This window comes from Mustela erminea, chromosome 21, assembly GCF_009829155.1.
Source record: "Mustela erminea isolate mMusErm1 chromosome 21, mMusErm1.Pri, whole genome shotgun sequence".
Classification (NCBI taxonomy): Eukaryota; Metazoa; Chordata; class Mammalia; order Carnivora; family Mustelidae; genus Mustela; species Mustela erminea.
In genome coordinates, this window is record NC_045634.1 from 3,697,511 (window position 1) to 3,716,153 (window position 18,643).

General features: G+C 38.8%; 1 protein-coding gene and 1 non-coding gene across 7 annotated transcripts in view; one reads left to right on the forward strand and one right to left on the reverse strand.

Moving 5' to 3' along the window:
- The window catches only part of ZMAT4 (zinc finger matrin-type 4), a 388,221-nt gene that overhangs the window by 170,488 nt on the left and 199,090 nt on the right, over positions 1-18,643 (forward strand). The window lies entirely within an intron of this gene.
- Positions 11,687-11,813, reverse strand: LOC116582080. The gene has a single exon (XR_004282375.1). It is a non-coding gene; the product is annotated as a small nucleolar RNA SNORA32 (small nucleolar RNA).

Sequence of the window (18,643 nt, forward strand, 5' to 3'; positions counted from 1 at the left end):
CCCATCCTTCAAAATGCATTTTAAACATTTCTTCTTTGGGGTGCCTGGGTGGCTCAGTTGGTTGATTCTTGATTTTAGCTCAGGTCATAATTTCAGGGTCCTGAGATCGAGCCCTGTGTGAGGCTCTGTGATCAGCAGGGAGTCTGCTTCTCTCCTCCATCTCCGTCTGCCCCTTCCCATCATAAGGAGGTGAACAAACAAACAAATGCTTTTTAAAAAATAAACATTTGGGGGCACCTGGGTGTCTCAGTGGGCTAAAGCTTCTGCCTTCAGCTCGGGTCGTGACCCCAGGGTCCTGGGATTGAGCACCACATTGGGTTCTCTGCTCGGCAGGGAGCCTGCTTCCTCCTCTCTCTCTCTGCCTGCCTCTCTACCTACTTGTAATCTCTGCCTGTCACATAAATAAATAAAATATTTTAAAAAAACAAAACAAAACAAAACAAAATTTGTTCCTCTAGGAAAGCCCCAGCTCTCTTGGGAAGAGTTATTCTATCTGCCATGCCTTCCCTTGTCTATGATAGAACATATCACATATTGAAATCAATTGACCCAGTTATGTGTCATTCTCTCTCCTTTCCTGATGGGTTTCTGAAGGTCAGAGCCTATATCTTTTCATTTTTGATGCCCAGCAATAGTAGAAAATTAATAAGTAGCTGTGAATATGTCAGACAGCTGAAAAGCTGGATGCCATCTTAAAACATTGTCCAATGATGTACTGATCTACGAAACTGATTCGGACAAAATCCAACTTTTTTTTTTTTTTTTTCTTTTGGTTCAGGGGACGGACAGAGCATATCACATATGTGTAATACGATAAACTTTAAATCCTGCTCAAAGCCAAGGAAGTAATTTTACACCCTGATTCCTGTGGGGCATAGGTCCACCACCGATACCAGATCTGGGTCCCCACAGGGCTTTGTCATCCCTGCCCCTCCCTCTCATCGAGATTACATCACCGAGGGCAGTCCCATAGTGTGGTCCATCTACCTGTTTTTCCATGGTTCTTTATCCCAGGGGGACTTGACTGGGCCAAGAACTGACAAGAGGAAGTAGCTTTTGTACAGAGAGGTATAAGTGCAGAGGAGACAATCCCCCAGAGCCCAGGAGAACACTGAGGTGCTAAGGAAGCAGGGTAGCTCACCTGGCCTTTGGGGGAACAGTCTTGGCTGGGTTTGATGTGATGGGGCAACTACTACAGGGGCTTGAAGACACTGCTCTCCACATGGGAGGGGGGGCATGTATCACGTGCAATTTTAGATGTGACACTGGAGAGTACCACAGACCCTTTTCCCCCAGCAGTGCCTTTCTTCAAGATGACGGGCAAAAACCGAGCCACTCTCCCAGCCCTTCAGTAGTCACCAAAGTACACGTGTATTTTGTTCAATAATTCATTTGTGAATCTGTTGTCTGGAGTTTGGAACCTTTTATCCATAGAACTAACACTCTAAACGCTGGTTAGATTTCCACATGCTTTACTCATCCTCATTAGCTCATCGTGTTCCTGAGGCCAAGAATCAAGAGAACCTTTTCGACTATACTTAACCAATCTCTCCAATGTAATTTCTATGAGAAGGCATGTTTTGGGCCTCGGAGAGGGATGCTCATTCCCTGCTTCTTTTCTGTCCTGACTCAGGAGGCTTTTAGGCTCTTGGTATTCATGGGCAATGCTCTGAGAGCTGCAGTCTGGAGTACCAGGTCGTTTCCCATGGTTTTAACAAGCCACACTTCTGCTACTGCAGTCAGAGAAGACCTTCCTCCTTTTCTAGATTCTCTCTGAGTGAAAATGCACTTGTAGAGTCAGTCAGGTGGGGAAGAAATGGCCTTGTCTTCATGGTGGGGTGGGGCTTCCAACTCTGTGTTCTTCTCTGTGGAGCATTCTTGTGTGGAGCATGAGTATGGGCTCACAGGTGGGATGGCTAGAAACAGTGTTTGTGTCCCTGTGCCAGTTTGTTCTACACGTAGAGTCCCATCATTCCATTGGTGTTTCCTTTAGCCTGCTACGCTTCTCCATGGTTTTCTCCTCTTGCTCTTGGCCAGAGAGGGTTGTTCGTTGGTGTTCCGAGTGTGGCTTTTCCTCTTGGGGTCTCACCACCTAATTTTATTTTTGTGTATCACAGGAAAACAAGAGAATGGTTTATGTATGACTTTATTATATCTAAGGACAATTTAGTTAAGGGCACTTTTAGGGCTCTTTATAAAGAAGAGCAGAGAATACTACAAAAACATCATTGCAAGCATAAGGAGAGAGGTGGGAAAGTGACTTTAAAGTATTTGTGATCTGATTGTGTACTTACCTTGTTATAAACATGAAATTCCTACCCGCCTAAGATGCTTCTAGCTAATGGTTCTACAGTGCATACATATGGTTTGGCTTTAAGATAAAGCTCTATGGTTCAGGAAACCTCTAACCTCAACGTCACTTTAAGGCTTAAAAATAGCTTTCTCAGGACATTTGCTATTATGCCTCTGAGCCTGTCTCTCCACCCCACCCCCCTCATTCAGATTGTGCTGTCAGGAGACAGGGACTTCTAAAAAGGTTTACGCAATGGCTATGAAATTTTGTCTGGCCCATGACCTAGCTGGCCATTGATGTCATACTCCCTGTCATCCTTTTTCTGTAACTCAAATGGGTGATGACAGCAGAAGTGAGGGATGATGCACGTGCTTCTGACCTCAGACGAATGTTTGTATTCATACAAAGCAATCATAGCATTTTTTAGAAAATTAAAAGAAATAATTAAGCAAAATTTGGAGACAGTTGTACTGAATGGTGCAGTAATCCTAGTGCTGTTCAAACTGAACAATGCCGACGGACATCACCCATGGTGACAGCAGTCACCTAAATGAGATTGCTTTACTAAGGACCATTAACAGTGCTGGTGTATTCAACACATTTTTGAAGCTAAATAATATGGCCAAGATGTTGGTAAGTAGGTTCAGATGCAGACATTCATCCTTACTTCGGAATTAAGGCAAGGTAAATCTGTTGTTGACCTACACTCAGGTCAGGGGTGGGAAGGAGAGGATTTTGTAGGTGGCTGCTCGGTCCTACTGAGGAAGGCGTACCATAGCTCTCTCCAGAGCCTCACACCTGGCCAGAGGTAGCCTCAAGGAAGGATGGAGCTTCAGAGGAGTGTGGGGGTTTGTGTCTGTGGCTCATGGGAGAGCTGCACTTAAGAAGGCTTTGAGTATCTTCTCCATCTGATTTTCTATTTGCATATTTTCCAGTGCTTTCTATTTTTTTACATTGACAAATTTTATTATATTTTTAGTTAAATTCTTTTTTTTTCTTTTCTCTAATGCATTGTCATTGAACTCTTATGCCAATGTATTAATTTAAAAAAGAAAAAAAAAAAGGAAAATCCTCAGTTTGGTATAATGCATTTAAGAAGTGCCTCCGGTTGATTTCCAGGCCTTCCCCATTTCCCATCTGGGTGGTTAGTATTAAGTATCTCCAAGAATTAGACTTGATTATTTTTTTTCATATCTAAGGGTCCTGGAGATCCTGTGTCAATGCCACAATTGAACCTTAGGAAGTGTGTGTGTGTGTGTGTGTGTGTGTGTGAGAGAGAGAGAGAGAGAGAGAGATTTTGAAGAACTTGAATTAACAGTGATGTGAGAGACATTTGATTCCACTCAGGAAGGCATTTTTGTACCCCCAGAAACCATCCCTTTGGAGCCGCCCTGAGGACCAGGGTATGGATGGGCTGTTTTTGAACTTCACTTTTGGCTAAAGGTTTTGTTTATTTTCCTCCGCATGTCTCTCTCTCATTCCCTCATTGTTCTAGAGGTGAATCCACTGAGAAGAGGGTGTGGGAGGCCAGAGAGGAGGTATCTCCACAGGAAGTTTGTCAAGAGGATCCTATCCAAGGAATCATGGGTGATTTATGTTTTTCCCACCTTTTCCCAGATCCTGGTCATATTGTAACCTTTGAATAAACTGATAATTAAAAAACAAACAAACAGACAAACTATAGTCTCCTAAACAATTTGTCATTCCAGCCATTCTGGGAGTATTATTACAAAGAATTGCTCCCCCATCAAACTGGCTTTTATGTTCAAGGATAGGAATCAGTAGTGCTTGGTTAGATTGTCCAGTTTATGTGAGCCCAAAATAGATTTCTTGCTCCAATCCCAGGCCTAGCTGAGATGGTGTCAAAGTCTGGGTAAGGTTGGCTGAACCTCAGAGGCTGACTGGTGACACTGCAGGATGGGTCACCTCATGTGCAGAGCAGAATTGCTACCAGTTATAAAACACGGGGTGCTGTGTTAGTTAATTAACAGCCCTTTATAAGTGGCTATTCTATATGAAGTTCCAATCCAGAAGCTGGCAGGGAGGAGTAAAAGAAAACTAAAAAGCAACATGCTAAATGCAGTGTGGTATCCTGGACTGGATCTGGGAACAGAAAAAGAACATGAGAGGAAAAACTGGTGAAAGCCTAATGCAGTCTGGAGTTGAGGTTATAGTAATGTACCCGTGCTAATTTCCTCATTTTGAAGACTATATCATGGTTATGTAAGATGTTAACATAAGGGGAAGCTGAGTGAAGGGCATAGAGAAACTTTCTGTACTATCCCATCTCAACTTTTCTGTAGATTTAAAACTATTCCAAAATAAAAGTTTATTTAAAAATAAAGCAAAAAGGCACATACCATCCAAGCTCATAGGACCCTTACTTTGCTAAACTTGGTCTCTGTCTGATGTAGAAAGATTCTCTGAAATTATGACTACATAAGTTATTTTTTCAAGGAATAGGCATTTTACTGAATGTTTTATTTTACATATTTCCTATTAGAAGGTATTTCTAATACCTTAACAGCCCTTTATAATTATAAAGGATGGCTTGCTTAGTTGAACTGACACAGAAAAACGAGTGAATTTGTAATTTCTTCTGAACTTTTTGTACAGGCGACCTCAGAGACCAAGTACATATTAAATGGTAAATGAGAATCTCAGAATACCTTCCATCTGGCCCCTTCACTTTGGGACTTAAGGGCCTTCAGTGTGTGCCAGTTTTAATAACAAAGGGATGATCCCACCCTGCTGGGAGAAGAAGGTATTATTAAGCAATTGAAGATAAAATTACAGGATTATTTATAACAGAGATACAGAATGTTTCATCGAGTCTCCTTGTTGAAAGAAAGGGCTCAGAACTTTTCGTAAGAGGACAGTGTTTATTATCCAGAGAGATTAATTTACCAGCGAAACAATTTCACAATGATAGACATGATCGCTCACGGTTGAGGGAACAGGATGAGAAAAGCAGAACTGCACGTGGTCTCCTCAGGCTGCCCTAGAGCAGGTGTGAATGGCTTAGCTCCAGCGCAGTCAGACCACTAGCAAAGTAAATGAGCCTTGGTAGGTGTGGATATCATCAGGAGACCCCGCTTTCAGAAACCTCCACAGAGCACAGAGCAGTGATGGAGAGTTCCTGACAGAAAGTTCTTAGCCATTTGGAAGCCCTCAATCAAATGATCTTTCCTTACGTAGAGGGTGGGAGAGTCTGAGAAAACAATTCCTGCAGTGGACTTGGAGCATTCTTTAGATAGGACAGAATCACATGAGCTCTGTCCCACTGGGAAAATTACTGATGATGCACGTCAGGGGTGAGACCCTGGGAATTGTACTTGTAGCGTGTTCTCGGGTAATGCTGACGCTACAGTACTACGTTGTGAGAATGTAGACTTTCTTTCTGAATATTCATGGTAAATCTGGTTGAGATATTTATTTATTTTTCCTTTAAAACCCGCCATTATTTTTGTTTTGTTTTGTTTTTCTTTTTCTTCAGAGCTTATCCTTTTAGTTCTTTCCCCCAGTGCTGTAGCAGTCCTGACAGCAGCAGGGAATGGCGTCCGAGGGTCTGTTTCTGATTGTCCTCTCTATAGATACTGAAGATGGGAAGAAAGGCATTTGGAGAGGTAAAGATTAAAAGCCATGGGGGGGTTTAGATTTGGGCAAAATGCACCACACATCTTGCTGCCTTGGCAGTTTTTCTTCAGAGCTTACAAAGTGAGGGTGTTACCACATTGCCCTGCAGTTTGTTCAGAAGTCTACATAGGTAAGTAATTTGACCCACTTGGGAACCTGTAGGATAAGGGACCATGGACAGGGGACCCAGATTTTGAAGTGGCTCATAACTGTGGCTCTGCTTACTAGATATCCCTAAAGATCTGCTCCATCTGTTGCTTGGTCTCTTCCCAGAGAGCGGAAAGAGAATCTCATTGAAACGTGTGTGATCTCTCCCTTTTTGATTGTGAACTTCCAAGATGGTGGGAGTCAAGATGTGCTCACTCTTTCTTATAAAAATTATTTTTTAAAATTTGTTTTCGTTTTTTAAAAAAGAAAAGGAATACATAGTCAGTATAGAATGTCTAGATAACTTACCAATGACAAAGAAAAAATACATGTTACGTAATCATATAGCTACAATGACGTTCAAAGGCACGTTTTTCCAGCTTTTGTTTTCACCCTTTTCTCCCGGGTCTCATGTACATATGGTTAAATAAAATCTCTCTCTTGCTATTGCTTTTTGTGTGTGGCAGCATGGGGAGCATGCTGGCTGTTGCCTGTAGATGATTGTACCTCTGATTCAATTAGTGTCAGTCACTGTGACCTACGATTTGCACCAGGAACACATGGGGCTTTTCTCTGTGGTGCTCCCTCTACTTTTTGCTCTCTTCCTCCACATCCCTGCGTGATCCCTTCCTCACGTCTTTCACGTCTTTAGTCAGAAGTGCCCTCCACAATGAGGTCTTCTTGGGCCACTTTAAAATATGAAACACTTCTGACACAAACCTTGTATTCCCCCTCATTTCTTTTTTTCTTCCTGAGCAATCATGACAAACATACTCCGTGTTCTACTTATTTATCTTAATTATTATCAGCTTCCCCGGCTAGAGTATGAGCTCCGTGACAGGGACTGTTACCTCCATTGTTCCCTGTACTATGCCCAGTGCAGAGCTGACAACTCCATGAATGCTTGTTTCAAAATGTCAGGTGAGGGATGCCTAGGTGGCTCAATGGGTTAACCTTCTGCCTTTGACTCAGGTCACGATCTCAGGGTCTTGGGATTGAGCCCTTCATTGGGTTCTCTGCTCTGCAGGGAGCCTGCTTCCCCCCTCCCTCCCCCGCCATTCCTGCCTCTCTGCCTGCTTACTAAGATCTCTCTCTCTGTCAAATAAATAAATAAAGCCTTTTAAAAAATTGTCAAATGAAGAAACTTAGCAATGCATGAGGAATCATGGTCCATGTCCATGAATACCATCCATCCTAATTTGAATACCTTTGTTTTCATTTATAACTTTGTTTTTCACTACACCAGTATAAATATACTGCAGTTTATTAAACATCAGTTTAATAATTAATATGCCATAGTTCATTTGAATATGATCCTCGATTAATTCCAGAATATAAATGTATCCTTATTTGACTGCTGTATTCAGTGCTTTAGCAAAAAACCTTGTATATATTTGCTCAAATCTTTGATAATCTTCTTTGGATAAATTTCCAGAAAAGAAATTTCTGGTCAAGAAGAATCAATCTATCTTTCTTTCTTTCTTTCTTTGAAGAATGTGTCTTTGAGTTTTTTAATACATATCATCAAATCACTCTCCAAAAAGGGTATATCTTTCTCAAAGAAATGATTTAGAAAGCTGATTTCTCCTCCCCTTTGATAAGATATTTAAAAAAAATATTCCCAACTTTATGAGTAAAAATGGCAACATTTAAAAATATATAAATGTTTCTGTCATTACTGGTAGATTGTTTTTTTCATATTTTTATTGGACATGCATATTTCTTTTTTTAGAGATTTGATTTATTTGAGATAGAGAGAGAGAGAATGATTCGTGGGGGAAGGGCAGAGAGAAAGGAAAAAAGCAGACTCTCCGCTGAGCAGGAAGCCTGCTGAGGGGCTTGATCCCAGGACCCTGGGATTGTGACCTGAGCCCATGGCAAATGCTTAACTGATGGAGCCATTAGGCACTCCTGGACGTGCATATTTCTTTTACAGACTTTATTTCTTTTAGAGTGAGAGAGAGCACATGCTCAAGCTGGAGGATGGGCAGTATGTAAGGAGAGAGAGAATCTCAAGCAGACTCCATGCTGAGCATGGAGCCCAGTGTGGGTCTTGATCTCATGACCCTGGGAAACATTACTTGAGCTGAAATCAAGGTTTGGACACTTAACTGAGTGAGCCACATTGGCACCCCCATGCATATTTCTTTTATACGTTTTTAGTTTGTGTTTTCTGCTTATTTGGTGGGGAAGAGGTCAGCTTTCTTTTACAGCTTTTCAGGTGCTCTTTATATAAATAAGCATTTTTAAAACGCACATGGTTAATACTGTTTACCATTTTCTTTTAAATATCTTCATGGTACTTTTTGACATGCAGAACATTTTAATGTCCATGGAGGGAGATATGTGTATCTTTTCTATTTCAAACTATTTTTATTTTATGTTTAAAAATCTCAACCCATCCTGAGATTATCTGACTATCTCTATATATTTCTTCTAGTTGTTTTATGGCTTTATTACTTTTCCTAAATTGTTATCAATCTTGCATTTCCATTTATTTGATAATGTTGTTTCCCTTGCTGACTTGAAATTTCCCTATATTACATAGTAATTTGAATGTACTCTCTGGTTGTTTCTCCTTTTATTTTGTTTTATAAACCTGCACCTTTCTGTAGCAGAAACATACCTTAAAAATGATAGTTGTATAATGTTTTCCATATTTGAGGCTAAATCGGTCCTCAAATTTTTAATTTTTAAAATAATAACAACTTTTTACTGTTTTGTTTTGTTTCTGCTTTCAGAAGAAATTCAGAATTATTTTTTCCTTTTTTTTTTTCATTTTTCTCCAGTGGTTAAACTTGCGTCAAATTTGTAAATAAATTTGGGAAGAAATTACTTCTCTTGGTGTCTGGTTAGCTAATTACCTAATCTTTTTTTTTTTTTTTTTAAGCCTATTAAATGTGACTCTATGTGCATAGCTCCTGGCCAGTTCCTAGTTTTTGCAAATTCTTCAACTTATCGGAAGGTCTGCTTGGTTGGGAAGCATCTTTTCCTACCCTAGCTGACAGGTTTTGCAATGGTAGGAATCCATGCCTCCCATTAAAGCTGTCATTCCCAAGATGCTGAGTCGCTGCAGGTTCCCCTGTCTCTGCCCCTATTACCCATCTTTTCGCTGGTGAGATGGGAAGCCGGGTCTACCAGTAGATATGCAATAGTTTGCCTTTCCCAACTGAGCTGGGAATTGGGAGTGAATGCCACAGATATATGCAGAAAGAGGGCAAACAGTAAATGTTCATCGGTTCAAGACATCATATGACCACGGATAGTTGTTCGATTTTTTTGTTGGTACAAATCTGAGCTTGGGCAAAGGATGGGGAGTGCAGACAATATCTTTTCTGAGGGGTTTCTCTTATGAGCTGCAACTCTGGAGAGGTTTATAATAAAAACAATAGCTTATTCCTAAATATAGCTCTTGCTCTAGGTCAGGCAGCATTCTGCGTACTTTCTACATACAAATTCATTTAATCCTCACTAGTATCTTATGAAGGAAATCTTATTACTATTCTAGTTTTATAGCTTATCTCAATTGAACTCCTTATGCCTTGCAGCAGGCAGAAATTCACTTTAAATTCTGGCATCAGGTGGTCTATCAAATTAATTTTTAGTGTGTGTTCTATCTTTTTCAGTCTTCATTAATATTTTAGAGTCATACTTAGGGAAACACTTAGGGGTGCCAGTTAGGAGCATTTCAAACTGGAATTTGTACTTTTTCATTAAAAATAAAGCAGAGATATAAAATTCTACAAAAGAAGAATGTATTACTAAGGCAAACACCCTCGTAACCACTACTCAAGTCAAGAAATAGACTGTAGCCCATCTTCCCATTGGTTCGTCTGTTTGCCCCATCCCTGTCTTAAATCGCTTTGTTCCACCAAAAGATAACTGCTGTCCTGATGACTTTTCCATAAGCATTTTTTCAGGATTTTTTATAGTTAGATTACAAAGTGTGCCTCCCTAATTACCAAAATTTAGTCTTGCCCCCTTTTTAAAAGCTTGACGTATTTTTTTCTTGGGTATCTATCAGTTTTTTCCCTCCGTTTACTTTTTTCCTTATAATTTACTTGTAAAAGAACTCAGGGGGCATTTGACCCATAGAGTTTTCTAAAGTATAGATTTTGCTGATTATGTATGTGTGGTTTCGTTTAGCACTTTATCCTTTCTGTTCCTTGCAAATGGGCAGGTGGCTCCAGAAATCTGATAGGATTTGGGTTGGATGCATTTAGCAGTAGTGGGATGGTGTTGGTTCTTTCATCAAAAAGTGCATAGTATCTGATGGTCTCTCTTTTTGTGATGATAGCAGCTGCTGACATGGAAGGCCTAGATCCATTAATTCACCAAAAGTTGCAAAATGGTTTTCTTTTATCATTTCTTTTTCATTAATCCACTACACTCATTTTGAACAAGGCAGTTTTCCTCATTCTCTAGTCCATACTCTGTACTATAGCTCCTTTAGAAAAGGAGAAAAAAAAAAAAGACTTGATTCTGTCCCTTTATTTTACCAATTTTCCAATTAAGGAATTGATTCCCTATCCTTCTGCAAAGGCGACCAAGCAGGCTCTTAAGAAATACTGTTATGAATGCAGAGATTTAACATATGTGATGGGTTTTGATCAATTGTAGTTACTACCTCATTTGAAGTTTAAATTGTCTCATGTTTGCCAGGGGAAGCCTCTTCAAGTTTTCCCCCAGTCCTTGTGTCATGACTGTGGTAGTGATCTTGGATAGTTTCCTTGTTGGTGAGTGGGGCAGGATTCCCCAAGCTCATTTTACAGCCTTCTTGGAATCGCCTATTTTTCCTCTTAAAGGCAGTCTCTTTTAGTGCGGAATGGTATTTCAAGATTGGTATGGTTTTTGAGTGCTAGGGATGTCATATTAAGTTTATAATTGTTTTTAGGTTTCTTTAGTGGACAGAACTAAGAAATACAGAGTTTTGTGCTTACTATCCCAATATCTTCTGTTTACTCTTTTCCCACAGTGAGCATCTTGATTCTCAAAGCCTCAGGAAATGACAAAATTAGAATATCCCCAAAGCACTCATTTACTTTATCCAATATTACACACATAACATCCAGCAAAATAACCATATTAATACTACACCACTATATATTAACTGGTAAATCTTTTTTTTACAGCATATATTCTCCCCATTTTTCAAATTAAAAGTCAATCAATTCTTATTTAAGAAGTTTTTACTTGTGATTCCTTCTGCTGCCAGTCGCTGACAATCACCATAGTTCCTCCAAAGTGAGAATCATAATCTTCAAAATAGCCCTTTAAAAAAGAACTTGTTCAATCCACAGGTGTCACTGTCACGCTTGTATAACAGGAACATGAAGTAAGTTTCCATTTCCAGAGACGATCATGTAAACTGAAGCCAGCCTCCCTTTACCAAACCAATTATATTACAACTTGCATGGTTATTAGCAATACAGAAGGATTTAGCAAAAGACATTTGCAAGAGCAGAGATCTAGGCATGCACTGTTCAATATACTAGTCATGTATAGTCAGATGAGAATTTGAAATATGACCATTACCAAATCACATGCGGCTCGTGTTACATTTATACTAGACAGTGCTGATCTAGGCAATGTAAGCGAACAGAGTTGATAAAATGTTCCCAATAGGCTGAATGCTAGCAAAGTAGCAGGTAGAAAAAAAACCTAGTGGGAAATTTTTTGTTATGGTCTTGTCCACAGCAAATGAGAAACTACACTCTCAAAGCCTTAGTAATGACCATTAATTCTCCCCATTTTTAAATTGTAAAATTATATTCACGTTATCTGAACATATAGTCATTACATGGGCTTCCATTTGTATATATGAACCTCCATTTATCTTGATTCTATAAGTCATTATATAAATCATGCTATCATTAATTCTTATATTGATGTCTCTCCAGTCATTTTGGTTATTTGAATCTTTTATTCCAGTAGATACAAGAAAGTCTCATGAAAACAAAGTTATCTGAGTTCTTGTCTGTTTTCACTTTGGGCCTTTTAAATTCAAATGTTAGTTTTGCTGGATATAAAAAGTTGGGGTCACATTTCTTTTCTTGAGAATGTAAGATATATTACTCCATTTGTTTTTGGGAATAAATCATCACAGTTGAAAAGTCTGATGGTGATTGAATTTTATTTCCCTTGTAAATAAGTTATTTTCTCCAAGGCCCAACCAAATTTTAACATTACTCTAAAAGTTCAGTAGTTGTTCTGAATCAATATTCAGATAATTCTCTTTTGATATATACTTTCTTAATTTTAATTTTAGGAAATATCAGTGTACTTGGTTTCTTTTCCCCCCCTTCCTCTGGCTATTTTTTCAAGGTTTCTTATATTATTATATTGGATAACTTTTGTCTTTCTCCAATTTGTGACTTGCTATTAAATCTCTTTGTATCTCTTCTTTAAGAATTTTACAAAGTTTTCTTCATTTTGACTTCTACTTCTCTTAGAGAATTAGTCATTGTGTGTATTCATAATCTCTTTCTTCTTGTTTAGTCTTTATTTCCAAAGTGATTTATTCTTTTATTTCCAGTTATTTTTGTGGTTCTTATACCTAACTTGGGAATTTTCTCATTCTTATGTTGCTCTTTCATCTCTTATATCATTTTCCTGAAGTTTCTTATTTTGCTTTGAAATAGAAGCAAAGGAATGTCACTTTCTCATGAGCACCCACTGGCTATTGGAGGTTCTGCTAGTCTGAGGTCCATCAGTTTCACTCTCTGTCCCTGTACAGATGCTGATATCATACAGTATCTTTATGGCTTTTATTGATTTATTTTTATTTGCTTGTATTTTGAAGTTCATAGAAATATCTTGTCACCTAGTTTTGTTATGACTATTGTCTGTGAGGTCCCCCCGCCCTTTGGCTATCCAGTTCTGTTTTTATTGGGAGATTTAGAGGAGTAATAATAATTAAAAAAAAGACTGCTGCCAACATCTCAGGATCCTCCTTATGTATATTTTTTTCATCAACCATCAGATATTTATTAAATGACAGGTCCTCTTACAGACACTGAGGTTATACTTCTGACCAAAACAACGTTCCTGCCCTCAAGAAGCATATATTATAATGAAAGTAGATAGGTATTAAACATATATACCAGTAAAAAAGTGAGAAAATATTGGATATAAGTAAGATACAAAAAGGTAAGAAGTAACCAATCTTTAGTCCATCTTGACATATGTATGTAAAAAATTAGAATAGTACTTTCTAAATGACAAAGCACGTTTTCATGTATTGTGTTCTTTCATCCTGACTTTTATTGGACAAATAGGGTAGAATTTGTTTCCCACATGATGGGGAGGAATTTCAGACTCAGTAATTATAGGTGACATGCAGTACTTCTAAGGTTAGGGCATTTTTTGAAGCCAACTCTGCTCCTCTTTAATTTAATATTTCATGTTTTTCATACCACATCACACAAAACACTGTGTTGGAGGCTAGGGACAATGCATTTTTAGTCCAAGGAATTAACATTCCATAAGAGAGAACAAGATGTATGTTGAATGATGTTAGTGTGTGGGGAGAAGGTTAAATGAAGTTCTGCAGGCAGGAGGGAAGAATGAGGTCTCTCTCTCTCCAGTAGAAGCTACTGAGGGGGCCTTGATGAAGGAGATGGTGTTTGAGTGACCCTTGCATATAGAGAAACTGAAGGAATTCTGAGTGGGATGAGCCATGTGAACAAAGACATGTAGGGATGTACCTGATACAGTTGGAAGATAGCTAGAGTTCCTTCACTGGTTTATTTTTTCTATCATATACTCATTCAACAACTTTCTAGCTACTAGGTGTTAGGTACTGTCCTGGGGGAGAGACAAAAGGGGACATAAGAAAGAAGTCTAGTCTAGTGAGGAAGACTACTGCTTTTTAACCTGATATAAAAATGAGACCTGACAAATCAAATCTTTACTTACTTGCAGTGTTGAATAGGAGCAAGCAGCTAGGAGTTGGGGAGAAGGAAAATTTAGAGCTGGGATTTTGAGCCATCCCCTTGGCAGGGTCCTTTGTGTTCCTGACCTTGAAGAAATCCATTTTCTTGGAGCATATTATGTTTGAAAAGCAGTGCAGAGGAGAAAGACTAAAAAAGTATGTTGGGAATTAGTTGGTAGCAGACTCTAAATGTCATAGTAGGGAATTTATTTTCGCTTAGAAAAGAGTCCTTGAACATTTTTGATGAAAAGACTGACCCAAGATGCCAATGCAGGATCATGGAAATAGTACCATTTTGAATTTAGCTAGACAGGGATTCAAAAATCAGCTCTCCCACATTCTAAAAGTATCACACATTGGCAAATTTCATTTTCATGATCTATAAAAATGGGAATTTATTCATTTATTTATTCACTCACTCCTTCCTTCATATATTCACTAATTTTTTTATTCAATTAATATTTAAAAATTACTCATTGTGTTCCAGAGCTATACTGCCCAGTCTAGTAGCTACTAGCCTGTGGAGCCATGGATAATTGGAACTTAAAACATGGATAATTTGATATGTGCTATAAGTGTAAAATATATACCAGATTTCAAAATCTTAGTATGAAAAAAGAGCATGAAATACCCCATTAATAATTTTTATGTTGAATACATGTTGAAAGGAAAAGAGTTTAGGTTTATTAGACTAAATAAAAAATATATTTTTAGAAAATTAATTTCACAAGTTCTTGTTTCTTTTAATATGGCTATTAGAAAATTTAAATGTGACCATATTTGTGGCCTGAACTATATGCTGTATGACAGTGTTATTCTAGGTACTGAGCATACAGTACTGAGTAATTTAGTTTCAAGTATCAAAAGCATGATGTAGTATCCTTCTGTATCTCTGACTACAGTCTTTAGTTTAAAATCTAATTTATCTGATATGAGAATCACTACCCAGCTTTCTTTTGAGGCCCATTGGCATGAAAGATGCTTCTCTGTCCCTTCACGTTCAGTCTGGATGTATCCTTAGGTTCAAAATAGGTCTCTTGTAGCAACATATGGATGGATCCTGTCGTTTTATCCAATCTGCAACCCTGTGCCATTTTATGGGAGTGTTTAGGCCATCCACATTGAGAATGATTATTGAGAGATGCGTTTTTATTGACATTGTGTTACTTGTGAGGTCCTTGTTTCTATATATTGTCTCCATAAATTTCTGTGCAATAATACTCTTGGGTTCTTTCTTCTTTTATAGAATCCCCCCCACCTTAATATTTCTTGTAGTACAAGCTTGGTGGTCACATACTCTTTTAAACCTTGCCAGTCTTGGAAGCTCTTTATCTCTCCATCCATTTTGAATGTCAGTCTTGCTGGATAAAGTATTCTGGGTTGCATGTTCTTTTCATTTAGTGCCCTGAATACATCTTGCCAGCCCTTTCTGGCTTGCCAGGTTTATGTGGACAGGCCTGATGTTATTCTGATGGGCCTTCCTCTGTACTTAAGGAATCTCTTTTCCCTAGCTGCTTTCAAGAGCTCAAGTCTAAAATTATGATTCATCAGTTTCACAATTAGGTGTCTCGAGGTCTTTCTAGGTTCTGTGATCTTGCGGGGAGACCTTTCTGTCTCTAGGACATGAACACTGGTTCCATTTGCCAGATTGGGAAGATTTTCATGGAGAATGTGTTCAACTATATCCTCTAGCCTTCTTTATCCCCCCTTAGGGATTCCAATAATTCTGATGTTGGAACATTTCATGGCATCATTTATTTCCCTAATTCTGTTTTCATGGCTTCTAAGCTGTTTGTTCCAGGCCTCCTCCTGATCCTTTTTCTTGATCAGTTTGTCCTCTAGATCACTAATTCTGTCTTCTGCCTCAGTTACCCTAGCTGAAGGCAAAGGAAACAAAAGCAAAGATGAATTTTTGGGACTTCATCAAGATCAAAAGCTTCTGCACAGCAAAGGAAACAGTCAACAAATCAAAGAGGCAGCCCATGGAATGGGAGAAGATATTTGCAAATGACAGTACAGACAAAGGGCTAATATCCAAGATCTATAAATGACTCCTCAAACTCAACACTCAAAAAACAGATAATCCTGTCACAAAATGGGAAGAAGACATGAAAAGACACTTCTCCAATGAAGAAATACAAATGGTTAACAGACCCATGAAAAAATGTTCATTATCACTAGCCATCAGGGAGATTCAAATCAAAACCACATTGAGATATACCACCTTACACCAGTTAGAATGGCCAAAATTAACAAGACAGTAAACAACAAGTGTTGGAGACTATGTGGAGAAAGGGGAACCCCCTTACACTGTTGGTGGGAATGCAAGTTGGTGCAGCCACTTTGGAAAACAGTGTGGAGATTCCTTAAGAAATTAAAAATAGAGCTTCCCTATGACCCTGCAATTGCACTACTGCGTATTTACCCCGAAGGTACAGATACAGTGAAAAAAAGGGCCATCTGTATCCCAATGTTCATAGCAGCAATGGCCACAGTCTCCAAACTGTGGAAAGAACCAAGATGCCCTTCAATGGATGAATGGATAAAGAAGATATGGTTTATATATACAATGGAGTATTATGCCTCCATCAGAAAGGATCAATACCCAACTTTTGTATCCACAAAAGAGAGTCGATTATCATATGGGTTCACTTATTTGTGGAGCATAAAGAATAACATGGAGGACATGGGGAGATGGAGAGGAGAAGTGAGTTGGGGGAAATTGGAAGGGGAGACAAACCATGAGAGACTGTGAACTCTGAGAAACAATCTGAGGATTTTGAAGGGGCGGGGGGTGGGAGGTTGGGTGAGCCTGGTGGTGGGTATTATGGAGGGCATATATTGCATGGGGCACTGGGTGTGGTGCATAAACAATGAATTCTGGAACACTGAAAAGAAATTAAAAAATAAATAAAATTTAAAAAAACGTAATTTTAGAATGCAAAATAGTTTCTGTGAAGAATGTAAAAGAAGGGCATTAGTAGAGATGCACTCAGGCTTGAACAGGAGTGATGGAGAAAAGAACATAAAAGTAGGTTGAGAGATCAAGAGTAGACAGTTTGGGGGTACAATTAGAGGAGAAGTTTATGGATTTATGGATGCATTGGATTTAGAAGAGGAGGAAAAAGGGAAGAAGAATAAATCCTACACTTACCTGGAGGCCATTAGGAAAGCTAAGCATGACAGAACCGATAAGGCACCTAATACAATGCTTAATTAGTACATATGACTCTCAAAATGGCAGCTGTGCTCATGTATGTTGTCTGAAGGTGTGCCTGATAATGGTGAAGAGGGCTGCTATGGATTCCATTCCAATATTAAGGCTGCTTCATCTCTATCCAATCTTAAAGTGATGTCTCAAACAAGAAATAAAATGTTTGTTTGGTAGTTTTTGATACATCCATGTTTTCAGACATTTGTCTTCCTGTCTTCCCAACTGCCTCTCGTACCGTCTTTGTTCTTTCTGGCATATCTATTTATTTGTAACATTTTTTGCTAGTTACTTCTCTTTGTTAGTGGGGCTTATCTAACTTATGTATTTATCCTCTCTCAGGAGCCCTGGCTAATTTCTCCCATTTGGGGTCTTATAAGTACGGTTACCATCTGTTTAAATATTTCTTCAGTGACTGAAAAACAAACCAATGCCTTCCAAATACCAAAGGCACACAGTGAATTCTGCATTCCTCCTGAGTAGAAATCTTCCTTCTATCTTTATTTTATTGTCAAAAATGACCATTTCCCCCCAGTACTATGGAAATAGAGGATTTCATCCACTGAGAGGATGGTTTCTAGCCAAGTGACAAGGTATGTATCTCTCTAGTTAATGGTGGAAAATAACACTCATGCCAGCATTAATATAGACTCTGAAGATGTAGATAGTACAGCTTCTCAGTGGGATATCCGGACACACTCACCTCTCTGACCAGCAGAACACTTCTTCATGTGGGCACGATCACACTGTAACATGTCATTGCCACTATAATACATATCAGTATTGGATGTGAACTTTATGCCAAATGACATTTGTCTTTTCCTGAGACAAAGCAATACATTTAGTAAAGACTAAAGGAGAGGTTATTTTATGTGGGAAACAGATTTGCATGGCTGAGTTAGAATTGGTTAATGGATGGCCCCTTCAAGTCATTCCTTCAGCAACTATTTCTGTCATGCTTATCGAGTTTCCTCTGTGTATCCAGACCCATGGCAGACAATGGAGATGAAGGGAAAGATAATTCCAAAATTAATCTTGTCTTCAAGATGTTTTTGGAGAGACAATCTTTAAAAAAGCACTAGTAAAACAATTAACAGCCAAGACCTAATCAAAACTTATAGCACAGATGTTGAGGGAGGGAGGTCAGCAGAGAAGGTGTGGATGAAGTTCACAGAAGTCCTGAAAATGCCCCTGGATAAAATTGGTCCTGCTGTCTAGATGTGATTTGAATAGACTGGGAGAAGAGAGAACAGCTTGACCTAAATGGGATGGAACAGGATGCATGGAAAGACAGTGGCAGAGAAGATTGCTCAGGACCCTGCAGTCAGGCAGGAAGCATGACTTCTGGGTCTTTAGGTCCCAAAAGGGGGGAGAGAAGGGAAAGAGACATCTTTGCCTGTTCCTGCCTCTTTTTCAAAATTAA